Source organism: Falco cherrug, chromosome 7 (assembly GCF_023634085.1).
Source record: "Falco cherrug isolate bFalChe1 chromosome 7, bFalChe1.pri, whole genome shotgun sequence".
Classification (NCBI taxonomy): domain Eukaryota; kingdom Metazoa; phylum Chordata; class Aves; order Falconiformes; family Falconidae; genus Falco; species Falco cherrug.
The window spans coordinates 37,417,838-37,438,062 of NC_073703.1; the positions used below are offsets into that span (position 1 = coordinate 37,417,838).

The 20,225-nt window shown below is 39.5% G+C and overlaps 1 long non-coding RNA gene across 4 annotated transcripts in view; it reads left to right on the forward strand.

Annotated features, from left to right (window-relative positions):
- LOC114015758 (uncharacterized) overlaps nucleotides 1-20,225 on the forward strand; it is a 166,538-nt gene that overhangs the window by 128,340 nt on the left and 17,973 nt on the right. For all 4 annotated transcript variants that reach the window (XR_008733305.1, XR_008733304.1, XR_008733306.1 and 1 more), the window contains one exon: nucleotides 18,924-19,017. This is a non-coding gene — a long non-coding RNA (uncharacterized LOC114015758). The remainder of the gene's footprint in view (nucleotides 1-18,923; nucleotides 19,018-20,225) is intronic.

A 20,225-nucleotide genomic window follows, 5' to 3' on the forward strand; every position in this document is an offset into this window, starting at 1 on the left:
TCTAGGTTCTTTCAAAAATACAAGCTGTTATTAATAAACTATCATCTGATGCCTGTAACATTACATCAGACTTCAGCTTTTTTAAGTCCAGGAGACCATATGGGTAGTGTATTCTCAACTACTTCTAGTAACTTCTAGCTATCTTACCAAATATTTAAGTAAATCTGTTCACTGGTGATTTGGCATTAATTCTAGGAATTTAGGCAAAGAGAGGTGACTCATTATTGAACTGTTTTATTGAACTACTAAGCACTGTAGTGATAATCTGATTTAACTGTAAAGGTATTCTTATAGAGAGATTTCATTGATTTTAATGTAGCTAGTTCTTCATGTCTAAAAGATTAGGAAGAAAAACTACAGTGTAAGTAAATAGGAGTCTTATAAAAGGTTTTCCGTAAGTAATTGGAAATCATGATAGTTTTGGAGACATTAAGAAACGTCTTTATAATTAAAGCTGTGCTAATATGAAAACCTTATGAAACCTTGTTTAAAGACCCTCATATCACTTTTCTATGTATAACTGCTTTCACCAGGATGTGGCTAGATTTATTGTGGAGAAAAATCAGAAAGTATTTCAAGAAAATTTGTTAAATAATTTTACAGTTAAAACATGCTCAATGGAGTTTCAGGACTAATACTTAAAGTGTATGCTTTACACTTTGGAGGGATGATTCTTGAAATAATAACCTTTCAATTAAAGAGAAAATAAAATCCTGACATTGTTAGATCTCTTAGGTTAGATCACATGAACAACAGTTGTGAATTCAGTGTCTTCTTCTGTATGATATAACTGTGATCGAGGTAATTATTTTGTTGAGACAGGTCCTGCAAATATTTCCTCACTGTGATTGCTACCAAATCCTAGATGCCTGCTGCCTCCTAGAATAAACATATGGCAGGAAAGCTGCTGGTGGAAATTTTGTTTTATATTCAGTGTAACAGGGTAACAATGGTAACAGTTGCCACTGTTCAAAGGGAAATGACTGATTCAAAACAAAACCTTAACCTGGCAACCTGTCAGAGCGAGACAAGCAGTGATGCCAGTCAAAACAGCAAAGGCTGTACTGTTCCTCCTCCCTCGGTCTTTCTCCTACTATGAAAGGCTGTATTATGTTTACAGTGTTTATTTTATCTCTGAACCTTTTGCTGATGCAGTGCTTCAGTGCTTTTTTATAGTCATTTCCTGCTTTTAGGTGGAATGCTTTAAGAAATTGTCAGTCTGTTTTGTCTGTTGCTGTTGTGCCTGTGTTGCACTTCGATGCCCGAAGTTTTGCTGTCTGTTACTCAAAGCTTCTGCTTTGGCTGGAACTGGAGAAGCTGCTCCAAGAGAGGGGTGGGATGTAGCTGCACCACGGGAATAGGTTAGAGAAGGAGCTGTGACAGCCCAACAGCTGCAGGGTAAACTCTGGCAAGGCATCTGACAACATCTGGCAGCATCTGGTGAGGCATCTGAAAAAAACCCTCTCATCCTTTCTAATGTACTGGGTCAAATGGGGACAGATGGAGGTTTTGTGTTGGGGCAGGGTGGGACTGCATGCCAGGCAGCTGAGTTTTTGAGTAAGGCTTTTATAGTCCTGTAGTTTGGGCACTCAGATCCTGTAATGTGTCAGAAGAACGAGCCAGGTGCCACCCTGGGGCACCTCAGGTTGGAGGCTGAGGAGCAGCTGACCAATACCATGCTCTGCAGTCTGAAGAGTGGAGCAGTAACATGAAAATCAATCTTATCTATAGCTCTTGTGTAGAAGGTGAATCACCTCACGATGATACTACTTGTTGTACATAGACTGATAATGGCTTTACTTCTGAATTGCAACACACTTCTGCCCAGAGAAGAGATCAGCGCTGGTCAGACTGTCGACCATTATCTCCTTAAAAAAAAATAGAATTTCCACATTAGTCAGAGCACTAAGCAAACCAGTTACCCAAAGAGAATCATAGATAATATCTGTGTTCATTGAAGTTAATAGTTCCTAAATAACCTTCTCAAGCCAAGAAGAAACAGCCAAAATGCACGTAAATCCAAAGGCCTGACCTTCCCCCAGCACCTCCCATACCTTGGTGAGTGACTTTGGCCGAGAACGAAGCAGAGAAACATTGGCATTTCTTCTGTCAAAATATTATTCTGCCCCCATGGATGTAGACAGTCTTTTCGAAATATATTTGATTTTTATCTGCAAAACAACAAGAAAATTTCCTCACAAGATGAAACTTTAAAATCAGCTGCTAAGAAAACCAGCTCATTTTAATGAGACTATTTACTAATCCAAAGAGATCTGCTTGGCCAGAATACCAAAATGGAGGCAAATAAATATTTCTCATGCAGCTGCAGCGTTACAGATTTAATAGCCTTATGCCTCATTCAGTAAGTGTTAGCACATCTTTTGCTGATACTGTTATCTTCCTGTCTGATGTATTTGCTTGCTACAGACCACCATAAACCTGGATGGTGTGTGTAATGGAAGGACAGGAGGAAGATTGCTAGATGTACCCACAGTTGTAGCAGAGAGTAAAAGATAGTTAAAAACCTAGTAGGGTACTTCTCTGATGTAGAAGCACAGCCTTTTGTGAATCTTAACTCTGTTAAGAGGGAAGAGAGTCAGCCACTGGTACAAGGCTATCATCTGATGTTGTCCACAGGTGTATCTTTTTAAAACATTTCTCACTTTTCATTTCATAAACAAAGGACAAGGTCTGATGCCACCTGATGATACAGACCCAGAAAAATGTTAAGCCATTGCAGCTGTACCTGTTTTAAGTGGCAAAGGAATTGGCCATCAGTATTTAACATTGCAGACTGAAACTGTGAGTGAAAGAGGCTATTTGCTAGACAGCCAGAATCTCTGTCCTTGTCTCTCCATTAAATTTATTTTACTTAATTCATTTTCAGCTGAAAATTTTTGCTTTGTAACACAGTAATGCTGTGGTTACTTCGCTTACCAGCCTTCTTGCACCCACCTTAAAGGGGTCTGTCTCCCTGTGTAAGCTTTATTCTAACAGCTAGAAAGGCTTTTCTTAACATCTAAGTCGTCTGACACACATGAATCTGATTACTTCTTGCCATCCTTTGGTGGAAACAGGGTAAGTGATGACTTATAATTTTTAAAGTCAGCATTGGCTGATATTTATCATTCTGTCTTCAGTCTTCTGTTTTTTTTTCTGATAGGTCACATTTTATAAATTTCCCCTTGTTCTTTGTTCTCCTCAGGACACTTTCCAGTTTACAACATCTTTCTTAAAATTGAGAGACAAAAATAGATGTAGCAGAGGCTTTACCAGTCATTAGTAGAGTGGGATAATTTCCTTCCATGTTTTATGTAGAGCGTTCTTTTTAATAAACACAGAATCATATTATTCTGTTTTGAAACCTTGGTCTGCAGTTGACTCATATTCAGTCTGTGATCCAAATTACCCAGTCCTTTCTTTTCCAGGCTTCCCTTTTTCATACTGTATATTTGAGTTTCTCTTCTAATTGCAGAACTTTGCACTTTACAAAGTTTCATCTAGAGTATTTTATTCCCTGTCTGCTCCCCCCACCCCCCCGCCCCTAATTTATCACACTTACTTTGAATCTTCTGTTTCAAATTGCTTGCAGTCTCTTTCTGTGCTTTGCCCAGGTTTTAGGACTGTTTCCCGTTCCACCGAGTTATTAATGACTGCGACTGTGCTGAGGCCATCTCAGGCATGTTCTAGTTTGAAAGTAAGCTGTTGGCAGTCGCTTTTTTCTACACAGTTGTATACCTATCTTATAGCAAAAATATCTAGCTAATGTTCGAATTGTTTCCTTAGTGAGGAAATCGGTTTTGAGAGAATATCAGCCATTTTAGTGTTTATTTCTCTACCTTTTCCCTTGTTTATTATTATGATTTTTTTTCCTTGAGTATAATTAAAGTATTTTAACATTGTTGTTCTCATTTTACTCATCTGGTTTCCAAGTATCTTCACCTTCTTGGATCAAATTCTTCATTTGGTGGGTAATCCAGTTCAACTATAAGAGAATTCCTTATCTGGTGAATAAAACTCCTGGTTGGTGTTTGTTCTTTACACGCTGACAAGCTAAGGGAACACTTTGTACAAATGAAGTATGTTGCTTCTAATAGTACATGCCTGTCTGTTATAATATCTTTCCTGTGCTCATTCAATTAGGACTATATAATTTTGGCTGGTTTACAATTTTTTTTTAATTGCATTTCTTTCATCTCATGTTTTTTCTTTGCTTACTTTCTGTTCCCTCAAGCCTAGCACTTGAACTACGTATTTTTAAAATGGCCATTATAGATTGGGATGTTTGGATTTGCATATTTATCAGAATAGTCTCTGGATTTGCCTTGATATGACATGGCTTGAAATATTTCAGCATTTATTTATCAATTTATTTATTTGCCTATCGACTTATTTATTTAATTTAGTCACCTCAGATAAGATGGAGCTGATACTTTGTTTCTTTCCTAGCAACAGCAAAGTTACACGTTTTAGTGAACTGAACGCAAAAAGTGTGATATTTAAATGTTTAATATGAAGGGATCTATCTATTGCTAATTTTCATAAATGTTACTTTCCCTGGCTCCACTTAAGCTTCTGGATAAACAGACATTGACTTCAATAGTGCTAGAGTATTTTCCAGTTTTGTAGATACATCCAGTAATTTTTCTGGTACTTTTGTAGAGTAAGGCATTACTGTGTGAGGGTTTCAATTAAAGGATAGGGCTGTTAATATAGATACAATCATGCACAGATGCCATAATACATAGATTTTTTTTTTCAGCTCCTAATTTTAATGACGCTTTTCTGATACATCGAGTAATAATTCCACAGTGCTTGCATTAATAACTCAGTGCAGATGCACTTGGACATTAGACAGTGCTCTGTGTTGTGTAATTTTGTTCTATATCATGCTTTCCTCAAATAAGAATTAATGAGAAGAACCTTTGTACTGTAGTGAAAATAAAGTCTTTATTTTACAATTATATTTACATAATTTAAAACTATATGTAAAATAAAGCTGTCTAGTATGTGCTCTAACTTTTGTTAAACACTGGCTTTCAAGAAATACTGCTATATTAAGGATAATGGTGTTCCTCAGGGGTCTGTACTGGGACCACCGCTGTTTAACATCTTTGTCAGCAACATGGACAGTGGGATTGAGTGCACCCTCAGCAAGCTTGCAGATGACATTAAGCTGTGTGGTGCAGTTGACACACTGGAGGGAAGGGATGCCGTCCAGATGGACCTTGACAGGCTTGAGAGGTGGGCCTGTGTGAACCTTGTGAAGTTCAACAAGGCCAAGTGCAAGGCTCTTCACATGGGTTGAGGCAATACCAAGCACAAATACAGACTGGGTGCAGAATGGATTGAGAGCAGCACTGAGGAGGAGGACTTGGGAGTTTTGGTTGACAGGAAGTTCAACATGGCCCAGTAATGTGCACTTGCAGCCCAGAAAGCCAACTGCATCCTGGGCTGTATCAAAAGAAGTGTGGCCAGCAGGTCGAGGGAGGTGATTCTCCCTCTCTCCTCTCGTGAGACCCCACCTGGAGTACTGCATCCAGCTCTGGGCACCCCAGCATAATAAGGACATGGACCTTTGGAGCAGATGCAGAGGAGCCGTGAATGTGATCGGAGGGCTGGAGCACCTCCCTTATGAAGATAGGCTGAGGGAGTTTGGGTTGTTCAGCCTGGAGATGAGAAAGCTCCAGGCAGACCTCACAGCAGCCTTCCAGTACCTAAAGGGGGCCTGAAGAAAGCTGGAGAGGGACTCTTTCCAAGGGCATGTAGTGATAGGACAAGGGGGAATGGCTTTAAACTGAAAGAGGGTAGATTTAGATTGGATATAAGGAACAAGCTCTTCACTGTGAGGGTGGTGAGGCACGGGCACAGGTTGCCCAGAGAAGCTGTGGATGCCCCATCCCTGGCAGTGTTCAAGGCCAAGATGGATGGTGCTTTGAGCAACCTGGTCTAGTGGAGGTGTTCCTGCCTGTGCGCAGGGAACTGGCTGATCTTTAGGGTCCCTTCCAACCCAAAGCATTCTATGATTATATGACACAATACTATATGAAATGGAAGTTGCTTAGTCAGTTGAAAGCAACCTGTGTAGCAGACATTAAAGTCATGAATCAAGTTTGTCTCGATATCAATATGAGGATGTTTCTCCTAGCAATATATTATTATTTAATTTTACTTCATTCTGGTTTCTAATTCTTACATTCTTTTCATGTTGTGAAGCTTGTTTCGTAGTTGTGAAAGCTAGAGATCTAGTTATTTTGTCTGAAATGAAATTTCCTATCCTTTAGTAACCACAGGACTCTTAAGAGCTGGAGACTGAAGGAAAACATGAAATGTTTGTGAATCATTCCATGGCCATAATAGCCATGGCCATAATAGTTTCTTCAATTATTATCTCATTGTCAAGTCTCCTGTTAGGAAATACTTGCATTTTCTGAAATTAATACCTGTTTGGTCTTTATGTTTTACTTTTGTGCCTGCAGCTCAATCTTTATTTGATTTTGAACAATATTCGTACCCCTTGAATATAAAAAGGTCTAGGCAAAATTAATTTAACAACATATGTGAGTTGTATCAGGCACCAAATAAGTAAGGGCTCACTGCTGTTTAAAATATTTAAATCTTTTATGATGTCTTATAGTTTGAAAAATAATGCTTGTTTCCATATTCACTATTTTTTGAGTTGGTTGAAAGTGCTGTTTTTCAGAAAAATAGTGTTATTTCAGCCCTGTTGCAAGTCATCTGTACTGATGAATCTGATTCACTACATGTACTTGAATAGGGCAAAGGAATTCACAGTTAATACTACAAGATTCTTTGTGTCATAGTTTTTAAAGTAACTCGGTCTCAGACTGCAATCCAAATTATAGACTTCTATTTTCTTGCAACATTTCATATCAGTTATCAAAAATGTTGTGCCTACAGTATTTATACTCTCTAATAACTATGTCCTTCAAAAATTTGTAATAGCCTTTTCTGTCCAGAACAGCCTATTATTTCAATGGTGTCATTTCACTTGTTTTTTTTAAGCTGCCTGAATTCTTTTTATTTTAAGATGTATTGTTAGGTTAAGTGGTTTATGCAGACTACATCTGTTTTCTTTGATATGTGGCATTATCCTAATGATAGCCTGTATGTTGAAGTCCTATGTTTGACTAAGTGATTTCGCTGAAACTGGAAGCTGAGATCAGACAAGGTTTCTTCTCAAGCCATAATTCTAGTAATTGAGTCTCTTTGTGTGATATGTATCGGAAGAACAGAATGTGTAATTTTGCAATGAATAAATTACTTGATAAATGTAGATTCTCACTTCAGTATAAGGACAAAGTTGTTACTTTGAATTACTCATTTTTCAGATTAAACCAATTTTTATAATCGGAAAATTACTCTAAAATTGATTGATAATTGATAATTTCCCTGGGAATATTGAGTCAGATAAATTTGAAACTGGAGCTTAACTCTAGTAGGTTAATTTCTGGTACACCGCAAACACAGTTTCTGCTACCAAATTGGATAAACTTTTGAGTGCCTGGCACTGTTGTTCATCATGTATTTTCAAAATATGGTTCCTATGAATACTTGTGCATCAGTTCAGAAGCCCACTTATTTATAGTATTTGCACCATATGATTGCTTGAGTGTTCATGAAAAGCACATATAAACAATATCTGAACATATTCAAGGTGAATTGGTTTAAAAATATGTGTGAAGGGAAAGAGACTATCAAGTTTACATTATTTGGCTGAGTTTACAAATCACGTAATTTATAGCTTCATCCTGTTCCAATTCAGATCTGCTCACTTTGGTGGGGGAAGGCTCTGTACCAAGTGCAGAACTGGTTGGGAATTTGGAAAGGTCTGACACAGCTTTCTGCTCTCTGAGTAGATGTGATGCTGGCTGAACCTCTTGGCCCTGGTTCTCCCCCTCAGTCCCACTGTTTTGTGCTGCATCAGTGGAAAACTGACAGTCTTAGAGATATCCTGGGTGAGGCACCCTTGTAGCAGGTCTGTGCTTCTCCTTCCATGGTCTGCAGCTTAAGTAGGTTAATAAAAACTCCTGGTCTCCCCCGAATTGGACAGCAATTTACTGGAACTGCTAGGATTTGTCTCCCATGATGACAAATAAAAATGACATCTGTACTTCCATCTTTTGCCTGTAGTTTACCAGAAGAAGGTGCAAAGGTTTTAGGTCATGACAACATCTGCCTGTCCTGCCACGAAGACAATAGGAGTGTGAATTCTTGGCCTCAGGAATTTGTTTCCTGTAATTAGATTGCGGAGCGGGATTTTTGTCCCTGTGGTGTTTGCTTTCTGAAGTGAATGCTGTATGCAACAGATAAAAAAAATAATAGCAATTCCGAGCTTAAATATTATCTGGAAAAGTTAAAAGTGCAATTCATTCTTCAGCTATTCAGAAGCAGGTTAAATGAGAATCTCTTCAGAACTTAGTGAATAGAAAAGAGTAAGTGCAGGATCTCTAAAATGTTATGCTGGAAATAATATTCCTGAGGAAAAGAATAGATGTCCATCTAAACACATAATGTGATGCTGCACTTTTCTTAGTATTAACGAGAACATTGCGACTGCTTCCAACAAACAAACCAAAAAAAGGTAATTTGAGGGGTCATTGTAGGTTTATTTTGGGGTGAGATGGACTTACTGAAGCTCAGTGAAAACTTCAACTTTAATAAGAGAAAAGGAGACAAACACATTTTTTGTGGCTATTTTAAGAATTTCACCTGAGTTCTTCAGACCTCACCACCCCTCTCATTATTGTTAGTAACCTGATGAAAATGTGTTTTCAATCTCTGGCATTCCAAGATTGTAAGTAAATAATTCTGTCCTTGAACCATAGCGCAGATTAATTACGAGCTGGAAGTTGTTCCTCTTGAACAGAGAATATGAAAGTTTTTAACAAAGAGAATATTCATTAATCTTGTGAGATGTTTTTTTTGGAAGACAAATATGTATTTCTGAGGGGAAAAACACTAACAAGCTTTAGATAGAAAGCCAGATTTTCTGTATACTTGTGTATTGCATGCGTCCCAAACAAGACGTTGTAATAGCTGTGTGTCCTTGTAATGTCAAGTGCAACGTCTGGCCACTGTGAAGCAGCATATTTGTTCTGAGATGTTAAAGCATTAAATGAGCATTTTCAAACAGACCTGAATAGTCTTGTTTTAGCAATACACTTGAAAAAATACATTGCTAACTGTTTGAAGAAAATTATTTTAAAAAGGACAATGGAAATATGCAATAAAGTATACACACATACATCACTTTAAGGGCTGTATAGTTAAAATCTGTGTTCTCTTTCAGGAAGTTTAATCCATATAGGAGGTGGATAGGTAAAAATAGATGTATATATGGGTATCTTTGTTACAGTTTCTTAGATTTATTTTTTACTCAGTGTGCTTTAGTCACGTTACTTCAGATTAGGTGGAGTGATGTTGTTGCAGCTCTGGCTCACTTGCAGCTTGGGGAGTGTTGCTCCAGAGGCGTGCCAGCTCTGAGGGTATGCTCTGGGTGCTCTTCAGCTTGTTTTATCCTTTGAATTCGTATAAGGCACTATGGCCCATGTGCATTATATGTGTTCTCCTTTGATCCATAGAGTCTGTTGCCGTTTGTAGGTGTAAAAGCTTGGTTCATAACCTTTAATTTTTAGAGCACTGCTTTGGTCTTAGAAATCCTTGGAGCAGTTTCTCATATCAGCAGAAATCATGAATGTTCCACAGATACTAATTAACTTTGGAGATATAGACTAAAGATCTGAATTTTTCCACTGTTCACTGATCAATAGGTTAAAATTAGGTAAATTTTCTCTGTAATAACAAAACCCACTTTTTACTTGAATTTAAAGGGCAGAAAAATCCTGACAAAAGGTACTCAGGAACTTGCAAAATCTTCCTTGAACGGCTCTCTGGTTTGTACCTTGGGCCATATGAATTATAGAACATCATCGGTGGGGGGAAATAAAAAAAAAAAAAAAGACATTTTTTACACTACTAAAGACTGTAGATCCTAAAACTAGAACTATCAGAAAGGAAAAATATCACATTAGGAAAGAAGAAAGTTGCTAGAAAAAACCCAAAGCGAATAGGAAGAAAGGGCTACGTAATAAAGTAAGACTTAATGAATGCGTTTTCTATTGATACATGATCACTAGAAGGGCTGTGCTTGGCACACCTTAGACATCTGCATTTACCTTAGATGTATTTTTTGCATGGCTGTGTATGTAATGCAGTAGGTACTTGGTCTTTATGAACAGAGCTAACAACAGAGTTTAGGGTCATGGGTGATAGGAGAACAGTGTGAGGGTAGAAGTGTTTGTAGACACTACTATCAAACAGTTGGAATAACCAAGCCCACATACTTCACAGTTAGTAGCAGGTAACGCGGAGTTAGAGAGCGAATGTTTGAAATGAATTTCTTGCTGCCACCTAGTGTCTAACGGCAAAATGGCAAGGAAATTTCTAGAGTTCCGAGCACGGATTTTACATTCAACATCAGGGTATTCCTCTTATTCCACTTCATACCGAAGTGTAGACAAAGGCCAGTCCTAATATGAAAGTGTTCAAGGTTTTCCCTTGAGAAGAATGGGAAAGTGTAATTTAGCTTGTGCAAGCGATTCTGTGAATTTTCGATGAGAAGTACTCAGTAGAATGGCAGCTAATGTGTTAAAAGTTGCTCTTCTCAAGCCGATTCCCAGCAGAACAGTTTTATGAGGTGCCAGAAGAAATGCTTAATAATATTACTTCCATAGTAGACAGGGTGGAGCCTATTTGCAATATTGGTCTCTACTACTAATTTTCTCCATTAACCCAGACATACTATACCTTCTAGTAGTGTTTACCATCCTCCAGAAAGACCCCAAAGGGTTGTTTTCCTGTTTTATATATAAATCTATATCTATATGCGTAATCTCATAGGAATACAATAGGGTACTTGACAGGCTGATCTGACAAACTCAGATAAAGATGTTGTTATTGGTTACTTTGGTTTTTAGATTACTTTTCCTCACAGTCCTCTTCGTTCCACCTGTTCTTGCTCATGAGCCTTTGCTTCCCTGTGCTCCTGTTCTTATATCCTGCAAGTACCATCCAGTCTTTAACTCTTCCCCTTCTCAGCTGCACTGAAGCTTTTGGCTGGTGGGAGAGAAGGGTTGTTACACTGGGAAGCAATGCCAGTTCTGTTTGTTTTCAGGCCAGATGTGAAAGACAAGCAGAAGTTGACTGCCACTGTAGCAGTTCTTGTGATGGGAGATGCCGAGTTGTTCCTAATGCATACTGCTGAATGCAGTTATGATGAACACACCCCGCCATCCATTTATTGTAACGGATTTATTGCAAACATCTGAAGAGACTGTGACATCCATATTTTACAATGTAATGAATGGAGACGGTGGTTGCAAGAAAATATTGAAAAAGACAATGCAAAATCAGTTCACCTGAATAAGTGGGTTGGTGAGAAGAGGTTTTTCAAAACAGGAAAAGGGTGATCTTTCACTGAGAACAATCATCCACCCTGTTCCATGCTAACCTCCACACCTAGATCATCCAGTTATTTAACAAATGGTTGACCTTCTTTGCAAGCTGTACTCAACTCATCGTGAGTTTGTTTGCCAGTGAGATATGGCCATGTCTTTTGGGGTGATTTCTTGAAGACCCGCATTTACCATGTTGCCTATACACCCAAACCTCTTCAGTCCTTATCTAATAGAGTCAGTGCAGTGTGAGAAATTGGTGCGCATCTTCCTCTTCCCTGTCAAACAAGTATTGGGGGGGGCTTTTGTCTTGAAAAAAATTGTGGTATTAAAAATAAAGCCAGTCAATAGAACTTAAAGTTTTTGGCTTAAATCAGCGATGACTGAGGTCTGTTGACTTTAATGAATTTAAGTCCACATAGATGAGGGTTGGAATTATATAAATGCAGAAAACATCTCTTCATTCTGTAAGCTCTGGAAATGTTGTTGGCGTAAACCACTGGAACAAACTACCCAGGAGAGAAGTGAATTCACTCTCGACATTTCTGAATAAGACTAAATGCCTTTATGGAAGATATATTTTATTCAAACAGAAATTATATGGCTCAGTGCAAAAGTACCTGGATGGAACTCTGTGGCCTGTATTATAGAATCATATGTCTTTTTGGACCTCAAAATCTAGTGGTCTTCAAAGTTTCCTTTTACTTTTTGCAGTCTCGTGCTGTTGGTTATATTTGCTGTTGCTTAACTAAGACAGTAGACTTTAGGAGAGTCAAAAGCCTTTCTGGAAAATTGCCTGCAGAAGGACTGCAGAGAAGCTAGGAAGTGGTTGAGGGCTCCCTTCCTGCGACAGTAATGCTGGGTAGTTATTGACATATTGAAGTGTGAAACGAGAAGTCCTTCTCAAAAGACTGTGGAAGTCACTGTAACGTGCTGAAGACATATTTAATTGTACGTGAAATAAGAGACAATGTCCATTAGACGTGGACCGTCACTAGGGTTCAGTGCTAACACGGTTGGAGGTGACTTTCAAGTTCTACTTCTCAAAAGCTGTTACTTGAATTTTGGTGGGGTTTTTTGTTTCAGTCACGCATTGCAGTGTCAGGTAGTATTTGGTTCTGAATTCATAACTTATCCTTGCAACACTGAACTCTGGACATTCACATATTTTTTGGAGATGAAAGCTTAGCTGCTGGCACAGAAGAAAACAGTCTCCTGAAAGAAATGTCTGGACTTAACATCCATCCTCAAACTGGATCAGTTTAGCATTGGCAAGAGTCCATTTGTAATCAATCTGCTAACAGAAGAGTGATAGAGTGGCTACTTTCCTTGAATTAAATAACTGAAACCAAGACTTGGGGTCAGTCTTTGGTGCATATGTATCAATCTGTAAACAGTTGGCCACATTTCTACAAGGTGTTATTTCAACAAATAGACAGTTGTCTGTGCAGGTCTAAATACAGACTGAGGTGAAGGGAAGGAGAGACTTTACGTTTCAACTGACCTTTAGGAAAGAGGTTATATCACATAGGGTAGGGATAATTTAAATGCTCTAGACATGCACTAGCTATGGATGCACTTTCTGATGAAAAACTGAAATTGAGTACAAATAGAGCCATCGAGATGCCCTAGAGCCTCTATTCTACATGAAAACCATTTTAGGACAGTGAGGTAAAGGCTTTGCTAATGTAATGCGTAGACGTGCCCTCTCTCATAAAAGAGTGCAGAATCCTAAATGTTTGTGCTGAACTACGGAAGCGATTATTACTAGATGTTAATGTATCTCAGAGAAAAACTCAGTGACCTAGGAGGAACCGCAATATGCTAAACAACATTTTTTTTTTAAAAACAGTACTTAATAAAAGTGGTTTCCATAGGAACCCAAATCCATAAGAACTGACAAGTTTTTTTTAGGGACATTACGACTGGCATGTAATAGCAATAATAATAGTTTTTTTTGTCATCCTTATGTATGCTGTGTGTGTTTTGATTTCCTGATACTATTTTTCAGAATATAACCTGGACTGTATTTTTTCATTTCAAACACGCCTCTCTGTACCACCTCCTTCAGTTTCTGCAAATTCATTCTTATTGTTTACAGAAAATTTACTTAAAAAGAAGTATGGACTGAAAAGTTTGGGATTTGCTTGTACCATGAAGGAATCTTCTTGTTGCACATTCCAGCTTGAGTCCAGGCCAGGCCAGCAGAGGAAGTCTTTTAGAGCTTTCAGAAAATGTCAGATGTGCTGATAAGAAATCAGACACGTGGGTGGAACCATGATCAGAGCCAGGGCCACTTGACATTGTCTCAGTATCTGGTTACTACACATGATGGATTGCTCCTGCCATCTAGGTTGTGCTCAGTAAGCTGGCACTCACTGTTCCTTCTGCTGGCATCTGCGTGATACCACAATTTGCAACCTTGTTAGCAGTCTCATTTCTAAGTCCATGTACAAGCAAGATCTCAATCTTTTGCTTCTGTATTTCCATTCATCTGGACTCCTTTTATTTGTTTCATTATTCCTCTACTCATTCTTGGATAAGATATAGTATTCTGTAATTTATAGTGGAGCTGATTCCTTTGGTGAGTCTGAGGCAGGCAGAAATAAGAAAGTCCTTACAGGTTGCCTAGGCTGCTAGGAGATGGACGGATCCACCTTTAGTGTTGGGAGTTGCTCTGGAATTCAGCTTCTGAGACCACCTGGCCCAGCCAAGCCTTTGGCAAAGATAAGTGTCCCCATCTTGCCTGCCTACAATTTCTCTTCTCTCTCCCCTTACCTGCGCAGACAGCTCTGTTGGGGGTGTGTATATGTATTAGTATTGCATTTACTAATTAGTGTATAGTGTGAGTTTCCTCAGTGATATATTTAAGGAATGCATAAGGATCACTTGTATGTCTGCCCTTCCACAGCAGTGCAGAAAGGGCTGCATTATTCTTCAGATAACAGAGCTTTATGTGCTTACACAACTTGCAAAACAGTTCTTTTAAAGAGGTGATTGTCAAATATAGTTCCAAAGTCTCGTCTCCTAACGTTGTAGATTTCCTCTGAGAATTCCCCTTAAAGGGAAATCCTTTGATTCGTCAGTGTGACAAACCCATTTAATAATAAAAGCCACTGGAAATAAGCATGTATTTTATTGGCGTTTCTACACATTGAGCTGTAGGGGGAGTTAAGGTCAGACGTTGAATATAAAAGGCAACAGTTGACAAAGTAATGTACAGCATTTGTTTGGTGTCCAGCCAAGGATTTGCAGTGCTTTTAAAATGGTAAAGTACATAGCAAATATTTGATGTGCCAAACCACAGAAGACGGTTGATGATGGTTATGGAGTGGAAGAGACTCTGTAAGTAGTCCCCATAGTGTATTTACTATACTGTACATTTTGCACATGCTATTTATTATACTGCTAGTAATATGTTTGTAGTGCTTTTTTTTTTTTTTTCCCATAGTATATTATCATGAACAGAGACCCAGCGGGAGATTTTTACTTATTGTGAAATAAGAGTTGTGCCTCTTGCGGTCCCCTTCCTTCCGTAAAAATCAAGTTAGCATTTTCAGGAATGAACAATGCAGAAGTGTTTTATTACCATATAGGAGATTGTTCTGGAAACAAAATTAGATGTAACAACATTAAAAAAACAACAGCACCCAAACAAAAAACCAACAGTGACACCCTAAGCCCAAAGAGAAGTCTGCTAATTAAGAAACTGGAGAAGGCTGGTACTTTAAACTTCTATTCTCTGTTACATTGCTTCCTTATTTCTTTATTAATTTTCACACCACCACCATCACCACCATTCATTTCTTTTGTATTGTCTTTTCTCATCCTGACGTGTCTACGGTTCAGTCTTCTGCTCCAATGAAGTCACGATCTGGCTAGCTGCAAGCTCGCCAACTCACTGGCCATGAGCAATGCAGCTGCACCAAGCCAGGGCTCAGCATATGCCAGACCCCTCTGCAGGTGGGCATGCAACTTCTGTGCTTCTGCTAATGCCGAAACTGGATGCTGCATCACTGTGGGGTGAAGGTACCTGAAGGCTTCCTGGGGGGCTGCCAGTGTGTTTTGTTTCCAGCTCTGTCAGATCCTCAGGATCAAAGGTGACTTGGCATTTGTTCTGTGTGTGGCCAGGCACCCCAGAGCAGGGCTGAGTGCTTGCTCTGTAAATCTGACCCTTCCTTTCAAAACTGCCTGTGAGAAATCCTGGATTTTACATACGTGTTTTTCCTTAGCTTAGACTGGATGATCCCTTAAGTTCTGTTTTCACTTGCGCTGGTAGACCTAAGCAAATCTGTTGAATTCAGTTACAGGGGAGCTGTAAAAAATTGTAAAACAAAGCAAAAAAAGAAGTCTGTCTGGAGGTGCCTGATTTTAACTACTACAGAGATATCTAAGTTCTAAATGTGGATTAGCTTTCAATACAAAGAGAGCCTACAAGTCTGAGACTTCTGATCTTTATGTACTTGGGCTGCTACTTAATTTTAAGCTTGTGAGTGTCCTGTTTGAAGGTGGGACTCTCTCTTGCTTAATGTTAAACATGTGCATAAGTGTTTGTCCGGCTGAAGTCTGCGACTTTCTTCTCAAGGCATGTACGATTTACTGTGTGCATTTGCTAGGCAACTTTAAACAATGCACCTTTATTCTGTTTACAGCAGCTATGGATCCATTTCTCTGTTTGTGGAAATCCACATTTGGCATTTTCAGAGATGCCTGAGCCAAGCTCAAACCTCAGTGTTTGGATATGGGGTGATGGTAGACACATGTCTTGTCAGTTCCACAGTTTTGTTATTTTTTAAATGTATCTGATTATACACGGGGCTTATATAGTGAAAACAAAGCTTTCATTAGCCCAGTTTGGGAGGAGCTGTGGTTAAAGATGAGGGAGAGAAATGACAGAAAAGGATCGTGAGGAGGGAGGCAGGGAAGGATGAAGGCAGGCAAACAACCAATGGTGCTACAGCAAGTGAGGACAAAAATTCTAGAGGCAGCCTTTCGGAGATGAATGAGTGATTAAAAGCTAGCTGCCTCCCGGCTTCTTTGGAGATAGTGAGTGTTGTCTCACATGGAGTGGACTGGTGGTCTCGCATGAAGGAGTGGACGGGTCATCCAGACATATGTTCCTGAGTCTGGGCTGCAGGTACCTTTCTGCCTGTGTGTGAGGCTGCCTGAAGAAGAGGCTTCAGGAGCCTGGCAGTCCTGGGCTTTAACCTCATAAAGGCTGCTTCCCTCTTATGCTTGCAGTTTCCCTGGTGGTAGGAAGAGGATACCAGGTCCCTGCTGTAGGTGGGCTCTGCTGAATTTCAGGAAGAGGAAATAAAGGGGCTAGAGGATCAAGTTGAATAGAAAATGGTAGTCCCTTTGAGGCTGCATTTTAAATCAAATTAAAAATAATTCATTTTGATAGGTTTTTATAGGTTTTATAGCATCATGGGACCCAATCAACTGAGAAGCAAGTGTGAACAAAGCCTATCCATATTTCTCTTTGCTAAGGATATATTTTACAAATCAGAAACTGAAACGCTGATAAATTACAATGCCTGGATCTCAGCCAGATGGGGTCTGGGACAAAGTGGCTGACCAGTCCCATCTGTTCTGTGCCTTCTCCACAGAACCTCTTCTCACATTAGGACCAGTAATGAACTTAACCAAAATAGTGGTAATTTATAGTGAAATGCGGAGTATGGCAGGAAAACAGGCTGGAGTTTTCAACAGCCTGAAAAGGCAGAGAACCTAAACTGGAGGGAAAATATCTCTCTGAAGATGAAGGGCAAGATTCTCAATTGATGTACATCTCTGCAACTTGGCATCAGTGAAGCTATGCTGATTTACACCAGCTGAAAAATCTGGAAGGGAACAATGCACTTTTTGTTTAATTTTTATGTGCTTCTCAGACCATCCGTCACATTCAGTTGCAGAGCAATAACATTTGGTAGATGTTTAGTCTTGATTTTTTTTTTTCCTGAAATGGGAAGTGAATTAAATGAAGTGAAGATAGAATAAAGCAATTTGATTATTAGAGTTAGCTGAACAGTCTGGAACAAAAAAAGATAATGTCAAATAATGTATTTGACATCATAGTAAAATACAGGCAAATGCATTATTTCTTATAAAAATTGTTAATAGAAATTTACAGAAGTAGATTGTGCTGGATATGACTAGATTTAGGAAGAGCTGGCTGTGTGAAACTCTCTGGCTAATCCATCTCTTTCATAGTATATGTTACATACCCTCTGCCTGTTGCACCTTTACCATCCACTGGCAGCATCACTGAGTGCTGAATGTCATCAGAAGACTCAAGATCTGAGCGTTACCAGTTCTGGTTTAGGGAATGAAAGGGAATTTGGACTGGTGTCTGCCTCTACCTGCTGAGCTCATTTTGTTGCAGTGGTTGAAATCACATGCCAGTCCAGCTGTGTACCCTTTACAAAATGGCTCTTTCTGAAGGGAGGGTGATAGACTGGTGGCTTGCTCAGACAGGAGCACTGTGCCAAAGCAGTAGAAACAATTTATGGACTGAAGACCATGCTCACCTAAAGGAACAACTGATTGTAAAGGGCTCCTTTCTGTTTCTGCCTAAGCCTGTTATCAAAGGTGGAGGGGAAGAACAGGTGATGCCAAACTACTGGCTTCCTCACGTGCAGGCAACGTTAGACTGAAAACAGGGCTGACGACCTGGCAGACTTTATGTCCATCACTGCAAAATGCTGAGCCATGCATCAGCATTGGTACGGAGTGGGAAATGACTGGTGCCAGCAAAAGTTTCGGAGCAGGGCATTTCCCCAGCGGACCAAGGAATTGGATTGAAACTCTGGGACTTCCCATTTAGGACTTGTTCTCTGCTGTGGAATACATATATTAAATGACCATTATTCCAGCCCAACAGTAGTTCACAGTCCAATCTGTACTGCCTTTAAAAAAACAGTTTTTTAAAGGTGCTACAGTTTAATATGGGAAAAATATTCCTAAAATATTATTCCTAAGGCTATCAGCCAAGCTGTACAAACCACCCTTGCAGTCAATGACAAATAGTTGTGTGGGAAATACACTTCCTCTTTCACAGAGAATTTTGCAATTTCTAACTGTTATATTTTGCATCCCAAATCAGGAAAGAAAACAGGTATGTGATACTTTCAACAAGACATGCATAAAAAAATCCCAGATCCTGTTCCTTGAGAGTCTCAGTTTGGAAACACTGAAGGAGCCAGGTTTACCTCCCAGGCAGCATGGCTAGGACAATAGCTGGGGAGTCCAGGGAGCAGACCACCTTGCTACACAGCAAGGCAGGTAGGGCAGGGCTGTGGTGAACCAGGCACCAACCAGCCTTGCCATCAGGGAATGCCCAGTTTGAAATAGGTTTACCCAGCGTGAACATCAGGTTAACCCAGTGTGAACTGCAGTGGGAGAGGAAATGCCACTGAGCACAAATTTAAATTCCTTTTATTCCAGCATGGGGAGCTGATGGCAGAAGAACAAGGATATTTGCTGGCAAATCAGCTTGTGAAGGAAATGGAAGAGGAGTGATCAGCTCTGGCTTCTGATGGTGGGTGAGCAAGATTTGAGTGTGTGCTTTATTTGACCTACAGATTGTATGTGGAGTGTGCATTTTCTTGTGCAAGTGCAATAGGCGATCTAGTGTTATGCCCTTTACCAAGAGAGACAGTGAGGTTCAGCTGAGTTGAGAGTGGGGAATTTCTTCACATCACATAGCAGCCCAAGAGAGTAAATATTATGTGGGTTGTGCTGGTACACAGTAGTACACCAAATGTTATTCACGTGGCTTTAGAGGTGTTCAGTCTGATTCAGTGGCTACCCAACACATTTAGTGCCAGAGACCTCTATAACAATATGCTGCTCTTGGACACATAGTTCCTGAAAACATAAATCCCTGTGTGTGGTTACTGTACAACCCGGATCTGACTCATTGCTTCACAAAGCACTTTTAGTTGCTTTGGATATGTGATGATATGCACTATACAAACCTAGTAACCATGCTACTCCCGTAATGGTCTACTATCTCAGAGCTCTCAAGAAAACTTTGGTCTCTGTTATCCACACCATAGCCACTAAGAACTTCACGTGGCTACCTAACCAGGATCCTGTAGCTTCAGCGACTCTGAATCTATCCCCTTGGTGTTCCAGCTGATGGGGAGGTCTCAAGAGGTGTTAGCAGCGTATAGTCCACAGCAAAGTGTTGCACAGTTTTCTTTCCATGCAGTAGGGGGTAGTAAAATACTCGGAGACTACATGTGCAAGGAAAGAACACCAAATAGTAGAGCAACTGAGTGGAAAACAAACAAAATGTCTATTTTTAAACCAAGCTATATCTGTATAATTTTAAATGGGGAACCTTTTGAGTCCTTGTAAAACAAGTTCCTTAAGTGTTTGAACGATGCTATTTAAATGTGTAATGATTTGGCCTACAAAAAAACCCCAACATATTAATTGCTGCACTTTCAGGATGAAAGTATTAAACATTTTAATCGTGCTCTGCATGTTTAGGATGCAAACAAAAGTGCTCATTGTGAACTTGCCAATTAAAGTAGCTGCCAATAGGGAAAGGAGACGTGCCTGTGGCTTTCTTTGGGTTAGCTGAGGTCATGTCTACAAGTAATGCACAGGTTCTTAAAGAAGTTTGGCGTCTGAATGCGTAAAAATCCTAAGCAATACTCCACTCTTTCTATCAAAAGTTTTGTAGCTGTTTTCTTCTGACAATAATGTTTACAGAACATCAGGGCTTTTCAATGTAAC